This window comes from Humulus lupulus, chromosome X (genome assembly GCF_963169125.1).
Source record: "Humulus lupulus chromosome X, drHumLupu1.1, whole genome shotgun sequence".
Classification (NCBI taxonomy): domain Eukaryota; kingdom Viridiplantae; phylum Streptophyta; class Magnoliopsida; order Rosales; family Cannabaceae; genus Humulus; species Humulus lupulus.
Genome location: NC_084802.1, coordinates 64678064 through 64691457, shown reverse-complemented (window position 1 = coordinate 64691457; position 13394 = coordinate 64678064).

The window sequence follows — 13394 nt, the reverse complement described above, 5'->3', positions numbered from 1 at the left end:
TAAATGCAACATATAAAAACACACACAAAAATATATACTAATCCACGATAAATTAATTTGAAAAGTTAATGGACCGCCTTGGGGTAGGTTAGACTAACTCCAAATTAATTTTGAGACAAATCTCAATTTCATAAGTGAAAACTTAAAAACGTCTTTTTCTCTTTCGACTTATGAACTACCGCTAGTTTGGTCAATATGCACTAGTCATGATCGAAAGTCTAGATACACCTTTGGAGTGTAACCCATTATTTTCAATCAATGACTTAACTCAAGAGTGTGCCTTAGGATCAGTCAAACTTGAAATACATCACTAATTATACTCTCATAAGAGAAGTCAACCTTGAGATAAAATAAACATATTCGAAAGTCTTTCCTTAGGGAGGCCGCAAATGGAGGCGACACGAGGCCCTTCCTATGCCTATCGATGTTCAACCAATAAAGGAGACCATGGAAATTATTGTCATAACTCCCTCTCCCAGTCACTATTTTAGAAAAGTGTATTTTTTACAAAATCAATATTTTGTAATTTAGTTGTAAAAATAACTTTAATTATTTTTACCAAAAATGATATTCTAATAATTACTAATCCAATTATGCAAAACAAAACAAAATTTTGCCCTTAATTTTAATTCTAATTTTGCTTTAACTAAGAGAATATCATTTTTATTTTAATAAAATAGTTTTCACTAAAACAACAAATTAAACAACTTTAATTTTGATTTACCATCTTAACTAATTAAGACTAAATTTATTATTATATGAATTATCAAATATAGACATATAACAAAAATACAAGACGTTCCTAATAACATGTTTCTACCATAATGTAATGCATGCTAGTTGCATATTGTGTGATTATATGAATGGCATGTTATAATGCATGACAAAATATTAAACACTTTAATCACATTCAGACTTATAATAAGTAAATAAAAGTGGGTATGGTAACTTTTGGGTATTTCTAGAAATATTACAACACTTGCAAAAAATACATGAAAATGTAACCAGACTAACTAAGGCTTGATTAAGAGCACTTTGATCTTCAACCTTGAGATGTAGTCTTGTTGAGCCAATGCCACCCTTTTCCATATCCATTTTAAATTATACAACTTTTTAATTATTTTAAACAAACTTTTTTAAATAATTAAACTTTGAGTTTTAACACCCAAAAGTTTCTAAGGCCCAATTTGAATTTGGGTAATTTAATTCAAAAATAAAATTAAACAATTTAATTTTAATAAATTAAAATTCAAGATAATTTTAATTTTTTTTTAGATATTTTAATTAAAATAATTTTTATTATGGAAGATAACAATTAAAATATTTTTAATTAAGGAAAATAATCAACATTATTTCAATTAAAAAAATTCCAAATTAAAAACATTTTAATTCAATTTCTGATTTTTTTTAATTAAATAAATTATTAAAAATAATTATGGAAACAACACACTAGGGTTTGTTTAACCTAGGTTGTACCAAGTAAGGGGTGGCGATAGGAGGAGGCTCGATTGGGCATGGGGCAGAGCGCGGCTAGGGTGTGCAGGGGCGCAGTGCGGCAGTAAGTAGGGCACGGTTGGGTGCGCAGGGGCACGGCTGGGCGCAGGGGCGCGATGCGGCAGCAGCAGGCGCGCAGCTGAGCTGGTGCACAGGCAGCAGCTCGGGATCAAGCTCGGGCGCAGGCCACCTCTTGAATTTTTACCCATAATTTATAAAAATAAATTACAAAATTCCTATGCCCCAAAATGGCTTACATATTTCATCTAGAAATTTTAAGAACAATTCATAAACCCAAAACCACCATTATAAAACAACTGTTAAGAATCTTTCATCATGAAAATAAACATACATCCATTCAAACATATATCACATATAATATACAAATGCATATAACCCCACACAAAAATTAATAATGTGTATAGATTAATGACCTGCTCTGGTACCAATTGTTGGAAAAACATTCAGAGCACGCAACAACATTGGCGTGGTGGGCACAACAATAAAAAAAAATTCATTATTCGTATAAACATTTTATATGACTAAGAAAACAATCTAGAAATATTAACATACAATATTATTAATCATGCAATAAATATATAAATATACAATATATTTATATATAACATATAAACACAAAAAATCCAAGAACATATACAATTACCTCTTGAAGCCTATCAAGTATCCTTGAGTCTTTTCATATATTTATCGATCTTCTTATCCAAAGTTTTAAGCACTCAAACCACGATCTTCTGGAGTGTTCTCTATACCTCAAGATGTGTGTGGGCACATAGAGAACATGGGTTTATATTTTTAGGAATCACAAGTATTTCTCAACACATGAGAACTTGGATTATGTTCTGAGAATGACTAGAATAAAGAAGAAGAAAGAAAGAGTTTTTGTCTTACAAAAATTTTAAGAACTTTTTTGAATTGCATATGATATGTGTAGTGTATTGTGTTCTCTTCTTTTCTCTTTATTATATATCATACATATAGAGATATTATGTTACCTTATTATTCCTAATAATAATAATAGTAATATTATAAAATATCATAATGATGATAGGATTTGATTTAAGTAAATATCTAACTGACCAAATTTGAAAAATAATTTTCAAATTATTAAATAATTAAATAAATAAAATAAAAACTACACTGATACAATATCAAGATATGTTGTATATGCATGTCACAGTCACAGTCTATGGACTATGTCATGCGTGACTCACTATTCTCTTTTTAGGAATTTTGCATTTTTCTTTTATTTAATTATTCACTTAAAATCAATCTCCCACAAAATAAAGTATTTATCTTTTTAAGGAAAAAGATGACAACCATATTTTAAAATTTAAATTTTAAATTCAAAATCCAAATTGATAATTATCATCATCATCATCATCATCATCATCTTTTAAAATTAAATAAATCAAAAACTATTTTTGACTTACTAATTTTATTTTCTCCCACTCAAATAAAATAATTAATTTCAAAAATTAATTTATTCATTATATATATGAAATTCAAAATTTAAATATTTAAATTAATAAATATTTTTTAAAATTAATTAATTATTCAACCTCAATTATCATATAATTGTATACTTGACCCGAAGAATAAAATTCTTCTCAAATTCCAAAATTACAGTTATACTCTTGTATCAACTCTTACATTGATATGGTGTTGATAGAGCCACCATGAGGACCTATGAACCTATAATATTAAGCTTCAATAAATATTACATTATTAATCAAAGTTCTTTGATTAAATAATCATATTTATTAATCTCATTATTACTCCATTATAAATATGAGATTGAACTCTTGATAATTACAAACATATATTTACTGAGTACTTTAATAAAGAATAAAGTGTCCATTGATATAATCATTATATACAACGTTAATCCTCTTTTAATGGTTCATAATTAAAATGGAATAAAATTATTGTTTTACACTTTTAGCTATATCTTGTTCCTAGAGTACCATTGACTTTACTAGTGAAGGTTGTGTCACAACAAGTTTGTGACGTGAGAGCTTATAACATTTTCAGTTCCAAAAGCTAGGGAATCATTATTCAATCTATAAGAAGGTATAGATTCCATATCTGTTAAATTACGTCCTCAGCCATATATATCATTGAGTCCTCAAAACAATTGTTCTTAGCCTGATCATTCTAACAAACCTTAACGCATGAATCAAAGGATCAGATGACATATATAGGAGTTCATAGCAACCTCAAGATTAAGATCATCGTGTATATGATCATCGTTTGATGTGTTTGATTAATACTATGAAATGGTGTTCAAAAAGTATTAATAAATCACATCTGGTCTTGTTCTACATACTCTCAGCATGCAAAGTACCTCCACTAAAGTGTCATACTACACTAGTAACCCGGATCTAGGTCACATGTATTCATAATACTAGTGGATGGTACTAGCAGTAATTAATCTAAAGATTCCATAACTTTATTTTACTGCAAACTATTTTAAGTTTATGAGATTAAGACCACATAGGTAAACCTTGGAATTTTTTGATATTTACTTAATATTATCAATATAATATCGGACATACTCTATATATATAATAATTCAATTCAATTATTTGTTTCATTTAAAACATTTGTCAACTACAATTGCTTTAAGGGCACAATTCCATACACGAATTGGCACCGATAAATTCTACATTGGTAACCTTAATCCCCAAGGTTAAGGAGCTGGTATCAGTGAATGAATTTCGACCTATTAGTCTATGTTATGTTCTCTACAAAATTATTTCAAAGATTTTAATAAACTGACTAAAACCTTTATTACCAACAATTATCCATGGAACGCAAAGTGCATTTGGTCCAGACAGACTGATAACAGACAATGCATTGATATCCTGTGAGTGCTTGCATAGCTTAATACTTAAAAATAGTGGGAAAAGATGTTATGCAACAATGAAACTGGATATGAGCAAAGCCTGTGATAGGGTGGAATGGATATTCATAAAAATAATGCTTTTAAAAATGGGCTTCAAGCATCAATGGGTCTGCAAGATAATGAAATGTGCTTCTTCAGTCCGCTATTCATTTCAAATAAATGGTCAAGCGTATGGTGAATTGATTCCCTTAAGAGGCCCACGACAAGGAGACCCACTCTAGCTATAAATGTTCCTAATTTGTGCAGAAGGTTTTTCAACACTTCTACGCCAAGCAGAAAGTCGAAGACATATTTTAGGCTTAAAGATAGCTAAAAATGCCCCTCTATAAGTTATCTTTTTTTCGTTGATGATAGTATACTTACTATTCAGGCTTTCGAAAGATCTTTGCAATCTATCCAAAAAAAATCTCTCTTTACTCCGATTGTTCGGGACAGGTACAATGCTAAGTTTATAATAAGTAGTTATATTTGACTTATAACTTGTACCAAACATTCTATTTTGTTCCAAGTTTGGTTTCTGAAAAGCTTACAATCTTCTATTTTTATTTGGATATATGATCAACTTAAACAAATCTCACCTATTTTTCTTACCTAATACCCCTGGGGAGATTCAATCACTTTATGTTTCCACCCTAAACATGCAAACAACTAACAACATAGAAACCTGCCTGGGGCTTCCTATGTTGGGGTGTAGGAACAAGAAATCTTTGTTTAGAACAATTAATGAGAAAATATGGTTACGATTACATTCGTTACAAAACAAACTCCTCTCTCAAGCAGGAAAGGAAATCCTATGAAAAACAGTTATTCAAGCTATGCCTACATATCTCATGTAATGCTTTAAAATTCCAGAAGGGTTGTGTGAAGAGATTGAAGGGTTATTAGCACGATATTGTTGGTGGTATTTTCAATCAAAAAGGAAAATTTATTAGAGGACCTGGCGTAAAATGTGTTTACTAAAATATGAGGGAGGCTTAGGATTCAGAAAATTTGTCCAATATAATCAAGCTCTGTTAGCTAAACAAGCCTAGCGTATACTAATGAACCCATCATCTCTTATTGACAAAGTGTCGAAGGCCATATATTTCTAAAATACAAGCTTCTTGGAATCTAGAGTAGGTAATTATCCGTCTATGATTTGGTGTAGTATTCTATGGGGAAGAGAATTACTTATCAAAGTCTTAAGAAGATGAATAGGGAATGGAAGAAACACTAAGGCTTTTAACGATCCTTGGATCCCAAGACCACCCTCTTTCCTACCAATTTCTAGAGGAACAACTAAGGATATGATGGTCTCCCAACTCATGGAATCCTTAGGGATATGGAATAAAGGTCTGATTCAAAAATGTTTTAATATCTCTGATTTACAGCTTATCTTATCCATCCTTATTACCTCATTTGAACATGTTGATTCATGGCTATGGCACTATACCAATCATGGAAGTTATTCTGTTAAAAGTGGATATAATCTAGCTATGTAAGATGATAGTTCTCTTCCCTCCTCATCCATTAAAGCTCTTTCGATATGGTGGAAATCTTTCTAGACAACTAAAATCCCAAGGAAAATATTACATTTCGGATGGAGAGGTTATCATGAGATTTTACCTACACTTAATGGACTTTATCGTCAAAATATATCTTCCCATAGCAATTGTCCCTTATGTGACTATTGGGGGAGATTCTAATGCACACGCGGTTTTTTGGTGCCCTTTCTCACAAGATATATGGAAGCTTTTGGACTACCCTTTCCTCTTTAATAAAAAAGAAGATATAGCGTTCAAAGGGGTTCTATTATATGCTTATGAAATTTTAGAAAAAGATTCCTTTGAAAAGATGTTAATTGTGACTTGGATTGTTTGGTTTGAAAGAAATAAGAAAACTCATAATCAACCAGCAAGAACACCACAACAAGTGTTTATTTGGCTGTCCTCTTATTGTGAATCTATAAGAAATGTGCTAATTCAAAATGATCAAGTACCCACAAGAGGGATATTTTTAAATCAAATGAGGGAATAAATGGAAATACATGATTTTACTCTTTTTATGGATGCAGCTATTTTGGCACCTACTAATATGGTTGGCTTTGGAGTGGTTATTTTCTCAACAGATAAGAATATTAAAGCAGCCCTTGCAAAACCGTTACAAGGTATAAAATACCTTAGTACATAACCAAAGGGATAACCATTAGGTCCCTTGGTTGCAAACTTTCAAAAATATAATTTCTTACATAAATGGTAAATTAAAAAGATTCTTGTATGTGTTGGTTTTGTGATTCAAGTCTCTTATCGACGTTTCAGGCTGAAGCACTAGCTCTATTGGTGGGACTAACAAGGGTTCGAGGAATTGGTCTACCTATTAAAGCTTTCTTCACTGATTCATTGTCCAAGATTTAGATAATACTATTGTGTATCACAATGAGATGGGAGTAATTTTTTCGGATATAAAAGCTTTATTGTCTAACTTTTTGGGAGCATCTCTTTCTCATGTTAGTCGTAACTTTGATGTTACAGCTCATGGATTGATTAAGCATGCCCTTAGGCTAGACAATGAACTTTCTTAGATGGAAGAGATCCCTCCTCCTATCTGTTCTCATAAACTTTAATCTTTATCAAATTTAGTATTTCTTGACAAAAAAAAAATGTTGGGAAGCGATCTTTGGAATTTTGAAGCAAACTTTGAAGAATTGAGAAGCAAGGGAAGAGATTAGGAGTCGTCAAAGTCACATCCATCTAGGAATTTCGTAATTACAAAGGTGAGCCATGGTTTTATGTTCTTCACTAGTTGGATGTTCTTAATGGGATTTTTTTTGGAATTTGTGGGTATGATTTCAAATTGGTAAGTTTCAATTGTTTAGAGGAATTGGATAGGTATAGAATTATGTTAAGTGTAGATTTGAGACATGAAATTAGATTGGAATCATGAATTTTTGTATGGGATTTTCATATTTTGAAGCAAAGACTTAGTTTAGAACTTGAAGTTTGAGAAATGGGGATTTTGATGTGTGTTTTTGATGTCTTGATGGTATAATGATGTTGTATGTGTATTGTATTGGCCATATGGGTATTGAATTGGTGTAAAAACTGTTGAAAATCTTGTTTGGTAGAGGTTTTCGATCGGATTTTGCAGGGAGAAATCGTAATTTGAATTGGGGAAGAACACTTTGAATTTCTGGGTGCAATTAGGGTTTCCAGGGACCTAGTACAACTGCGCTAGTGTCCCAGAACCCAGAGAATTTTGAATTCAATTTGGGGTTTCCAGGCTACCAGCGCGATCGCAGTGGGGTAGGGCGCGACCGCGCAGTGCCCCAGAAACCCCAAACTCTCGGAGGACCCGGCCGCGCTAAGGCTGGCGTGACCACGTCAAATCCCCTGAAATGATGTTTTGCATGATTTTGTGAGTTAGCTTGGGATTTCTGAGGACCTATTTTGGGGGCCCATTTGGGGGGCTCGATGGACAATTCCACTCCCGTGTTGAGTGGGATTGGAAGCCCACAACTTAGGATTTTGTTTCGAGATCAGTGATTGGATTTAGTTCCTAAAAGTGTACTATTTATGTTGTGATTAGGGTTTTCATGAGGCTCGTTAAAAGGATCGCACTCGAGGTCGCTTCGTCTTCAGCACAGGATTCGAGGTAAGAAAATTTGGCATTGCACGTAGAACGGGAATTGGCCCTATTGTATCTAGAAACGGTTATAACCATATAATATTGAAATGAGCTAGGGTTGTGTATCTTTATTGCATGCTTTGTTTATTTTGCTTATTAGTAACAGATTTGGTTATGGGCATACAATTATTACTGTAAGCTTAGTGCCGCGAGATGCACTTTACTAGGCATCGACCGTACATATGGTGTTGGTGATGCGTGTTACGTAGATATTACCGCAAGCTTAATGCTAGGAGACGCACATTACTAGGCATCGATCGTACATATGGTGCTGGTGATGCAAATTACGTGGTATAGTTGATATTGAATGCCAATATGATTATCGAATATGTGTGGCTATGACTTATGAGTTATGCGAATTTTTATTTTTATGAATTGTTATATATTCACGCTGAGATTATTGTATATGTCTTGTGGAACTTTTCTTGTTTAGCATCGACTCACGGGTGTTCTATCGTGTAGGTAAGGGCAAGGGAAAGATCGATCATCCATGAGTTGGAGGGCTTTCGAGCTGTGCTTACATGTTCGGCTTGCTCGGCTGGCAGCTCAAGAGTTTTGGAGGGACTAAGGGTATAGGTCCAGTTTTGTCGCTTAGTTCGACTGTGTTTTGTAAACTATGAATGTAATTATATTTTGATAAACCTTTTGGGATCACATGTAAATATTTTAAGTTTCAATGAAAATTTTATGTTTTTACCAAAAATTTTAACACCTAAACCACTGATTACTTTTAATTATATTTTTTAGTCCAACTGGCTCGCCTAACAAGTTAAGCATTATTTTAAACACATAGTGTGACGGTCCTGGATTAGTAGGGAGTTACACTGGGGGCTGTGTTTTTGTCGAATAAAATGTTGGATTTTTATATATTAATGACTTGTCCTAACCAGCTGTAGAAGAAGGTTAGCAGTTCCAAATGTTCATTGAATTTTCCACTAAAGTTCTACAAAAAAATAAAGAGGTCATTTGCAAAAAAAATATAAAATAAAAGCAGATAATGTTCAATGATCATAGGAAGTTGAAAAGTTTTATTTCGATGGCGTTCATTGAGTTTCAATGTAGATTCGATCATTGTAGGAAGTTTAGGTGTTTATTGGTATTTGATGAATTTTGATGCTATTTTTGTTTTTTTTTTTTGAAAGGGTTGATAATACTTGATTGTCATCGATAGTTTTGACAAAATCGGTGATTAAGTTGTTTATTTTTATTATAATTCGATGGTGTTTTATTTTCTTGAAGAAATTAGATTGGGTCACTAGTTTTAGATAACCCTTTTAATTTTTATCCATTTATTAATCCTCTTACTTTTACACCTGATTTATAATGAATGTTCTCATTATATCATTTCTCTACACAAGGTGTCTAGGCCTGTAAATATTAAATTGTATTAAGGATAGCATAAGAAGCAACACAACCATCAAATCCAACTATTTTTATTGTTAGTTAATAACTTTGAATAATATTTAATAACAAATAAACACAATAAATACATAGTTAAATTAATAGCTAAAAATCTATATATTTTATTTTGTTAAGCCCAGTAGTATAACTTTTAAGTTTTGCCGTTTAAATTTTAAAGAGTCGTAATTTAAATTTTAAGTCTTGTGGTTTAAATTTTAAATTTTAAATACTAGTGATTTAAATTTTAAGAAGTCGTAATTTAGATTTTAAAGGATCATGGTTTATATTTTATACGGTCGCGGTTTATATTTTAATCGTGTGGTTTAACTTTTAAGTCTTGTGGTTTAAATTATAAGGAGTTGTGGATTAAATTTTAAGTCTTGAGGTTTAAATTTTAAAGATTCGTAGTTTAAATTTTAAGTCATGTTGTTAAACTTTTAAGTCTTGTGATTTAAATTTTAAAGACTAGTGATTTAAATTTTAAAGAGTCATGGTTTAGGTTTTAAATGATCATGGTTTATATTTTATATGATCGTAGTTTAGATTTTAAGCCTAGTGGTTTAACTTTTAAGCATTATGGTTTAAATTTCAAAAAGTCATGATTTAAATTTTAAGCATTGTGATTTAAAATTTTAAGTCTTGTAGTTTAAATTTTAAGCCTTATGGTTTAAATTTTAAAGAGTTGTGGTTTAGACTTTAAGCCTAGTAGTTTAACTTTTAAGTCTTGCAGTTTAAATTTTAAAGAGTCGTAGTTTAAATTCAAGCATCGTGGTTTAAAATTTAAATAGTTATGGTTTAAATTTTAAAGAGTTGTGATTTAAATTTTAAGCTTTGTGGTTTAAATTTTAAATACTAGTGATTTAAATTTTAAAGACTAGTGGTTTAAATTTTAAAGAGTCGTGATTTAGATTTTAAAAAATTATGATTTATATTTTATATGGTCGTGGTTTAGATTTTAAGTCTTATGGTTTAAATTTTTAAAAGTAACAGTTTAAATTTTAAGGCTTGTGGTTCAAATTTTAAGGAGTGATGATTTATATTTAAAGATTTGTGGTTTACATTTTGAAGAGTTGTGATGTAGATTTTAAGCTTTGAAATTAAACTTTTAAAAAGCCGTGGTTTAGATTTTATGTCTTGAGGTTTATATTTCAAATGATTATTGCTTACATTTTAAGATTTGTGGTTTACATTTTAAGCCTTTATTTTTACATTTTAAAGAATAATTTTTCATAGATTGAATACAATCCTATAAATATAGTTGTCACACATATATATATGACACACTACAATTAGAATACATTTCCAATTTAACTATAATATGACACATATAATACACACATACAACAACACTTAGAACAATGTGGTCAAATAAGAGTAATTTAGGAAGTTTCATGATAATAATGGGTAAAGTTGAACTAAATATATTTAGTATCCAGTTTTAGCTAACTACTTCTAAAACTGGGTAGTTCTCAACTTTTCCCGATAGTCTTGGATAATTATTGAAATACCATCTTATGAGCAAAAATATAAATATAGAACAACCAATAAAAAAATTATCAAATATTATTGAAATTGATGGTCTAATGAACAAAAGCATCAAAGCTCATTGAATAATTCGACAATTATCATATCTTGAGGTCCAAATTCATGATTTTATCAAATTTTGACCCAAAAATGAAAACACATAACATAAACATTATTTTAGAACCAATGGATTTATACTCAATATATTTTAAAGGGAAGTTACATTTATATACCTAGAATCCAAAAAACTTCAAAGATACATTTAATCAAATTATTTACACAAATATTGGTGTCATATCAACATCATATACTAAAATCCAAAATAACCACTACCAGAATTTGAAAAAAAAAAAAAAAAGGAAAATCTTGCTTCCCGAATTTTTTTGTTTTCTGGATTTAAAAAATATGCTTTTTGGTATCTTATGATGCTAATAAGATACAAGATACCAATTGGTTATCTTTTTCATAAAAAGTTTTTTTTTTTTTTTATGGACTAAAAAACTTCATTTTAAGATAACATTATGTCATATGTATTTTGGTTACCTATTTTCATTAGTCACCTTTAAAACTATGATTTTATTTTTAGGTTATATTGTATTGTCTTGTTGTTTAAGATATTTTTACGTGTTTTTTTAGCAACATTTATGCTACCTTCAAACATATATATGAAACTAATGAGTTATAATAAAGTATAATAATATATTATATAGCTTATTAGCAAAGTTAATATAATTAATTTTGCTAGTAATGTGACTGATTCTATGATGTTTAAGATACTATTTGGTTTACTTATAAGTTTTTTTTAGAAACATATCGAAATTCCTCTATAAAATAAGCTTATATTAGAATATCACTTTATATTATATTAGAATATCACTTTATAGTAACCCATGAAGGTGGTTGATATATAAAATTTTGTTTAAGTTTAAATTTGGTTACTTATTTGTTAATAAACTATGAAAGAAACTAAAATGTAGTTTTTTTTATTTTGGTTACCTTTTCTAATGATGGTAAAAAAAAAATATTCTTCCCACATATCAAAATGACTACCTTGAAGAGTAGGTTGCGATAGTACTACTCTTGAGCCCAACCAACTAATAGTGTAGCTGGAAAATATTTTTAAAGTTATAGAAAAGGATAGAGAAAACAAAAGTGAAAAATAAAAAGGTGGATGGAGTGGTGAAGCATCGAGAGAGAAAGAGAAGTTTAATTTTTTTTTTAATTTGGTATAGTGAAATTTTGATTGTAGAGTAATAAAATTTATTTGATTTATTGAAATGCCCATTTGTTGTTCTTTTTTATTTTATTTGAATTTTTGGTTTATATAGGATTGATTGACTTAGTCGTTAATTAGATGTTCATATGGGTTTGATGTTTTACATGGTTGGAAGGTTTTACAGGCTCAAAATTCTTCAGAAAGTGCTAATGCTAAACTTCGTACTTGTTGGGAGACGAAATCAACATTCTTTAGATTTGTGGTGAACCAGATGGGATTGGCTAAGGGTGCTCATCTGATCCGATCCAACATTTTTACCCCTTGCCAATTCAATCCAATCCAATTCAGCCTCAAAATCTAATCCAATTCAATGATTTGTAATTTGATTAGATCAGTTATTTTAAATCTAATCCAATCCAATTATAATTGGATATCAAACTTTTTGTGACTGGATTTATTTGGATTTATTAAGGGTAATTAGATTTGTTTGGATACTGAGCACCCGTAGGGTTGGCTAAGAGTATATAGCAATCTTACATCAACTTATGATGCCATGGGGAGGCAATTCTTATCATTGATTCAAGCATTTTGTTGTTAGATTTTTTCAAATTTTTATATTTTGCCTAATTTATTGACTTCATACTTGTGTGTTGTCTTTTTGGTTAATTATTTCTAGAAAATAAATGTTGCATTTCGTACTGCTGTTCTGGAGTAGGCAAAAGATAATGCATTGTATCCTTTTTGTTTTTTTGGTTGTTTGGGCTTGTTGATTTTCTTTCTATAATTTTTATTGTGGTCTGACTTTATTTTAACCTCTTCTGAAAATATACCCGTAAAAAATTTCATCTAAAAGTATGTAAATGTTTTGGTGTTATGTTGTTGAATTTTTTATTACTGATTTGGTGATTATATATATATATGAATCAATACCATATAAAATTGAGGTCTCACACTCTTTTGATTTGGTGATTATATGCATATTTATATATATATATATATCTGTGTGTGTGAATTAATACCATATAAAATTGTTTTTGTTTGATTTGGTTCATAATTATATGAATAGTTGAATGATTTCTAAGTTGGGAGCTGGGTTACCTACCTGCGTGTTAGATTATGGTATAACCAAAAACTACTTCTCAGTATTTGCAGGGAATGGTACAAGCATCC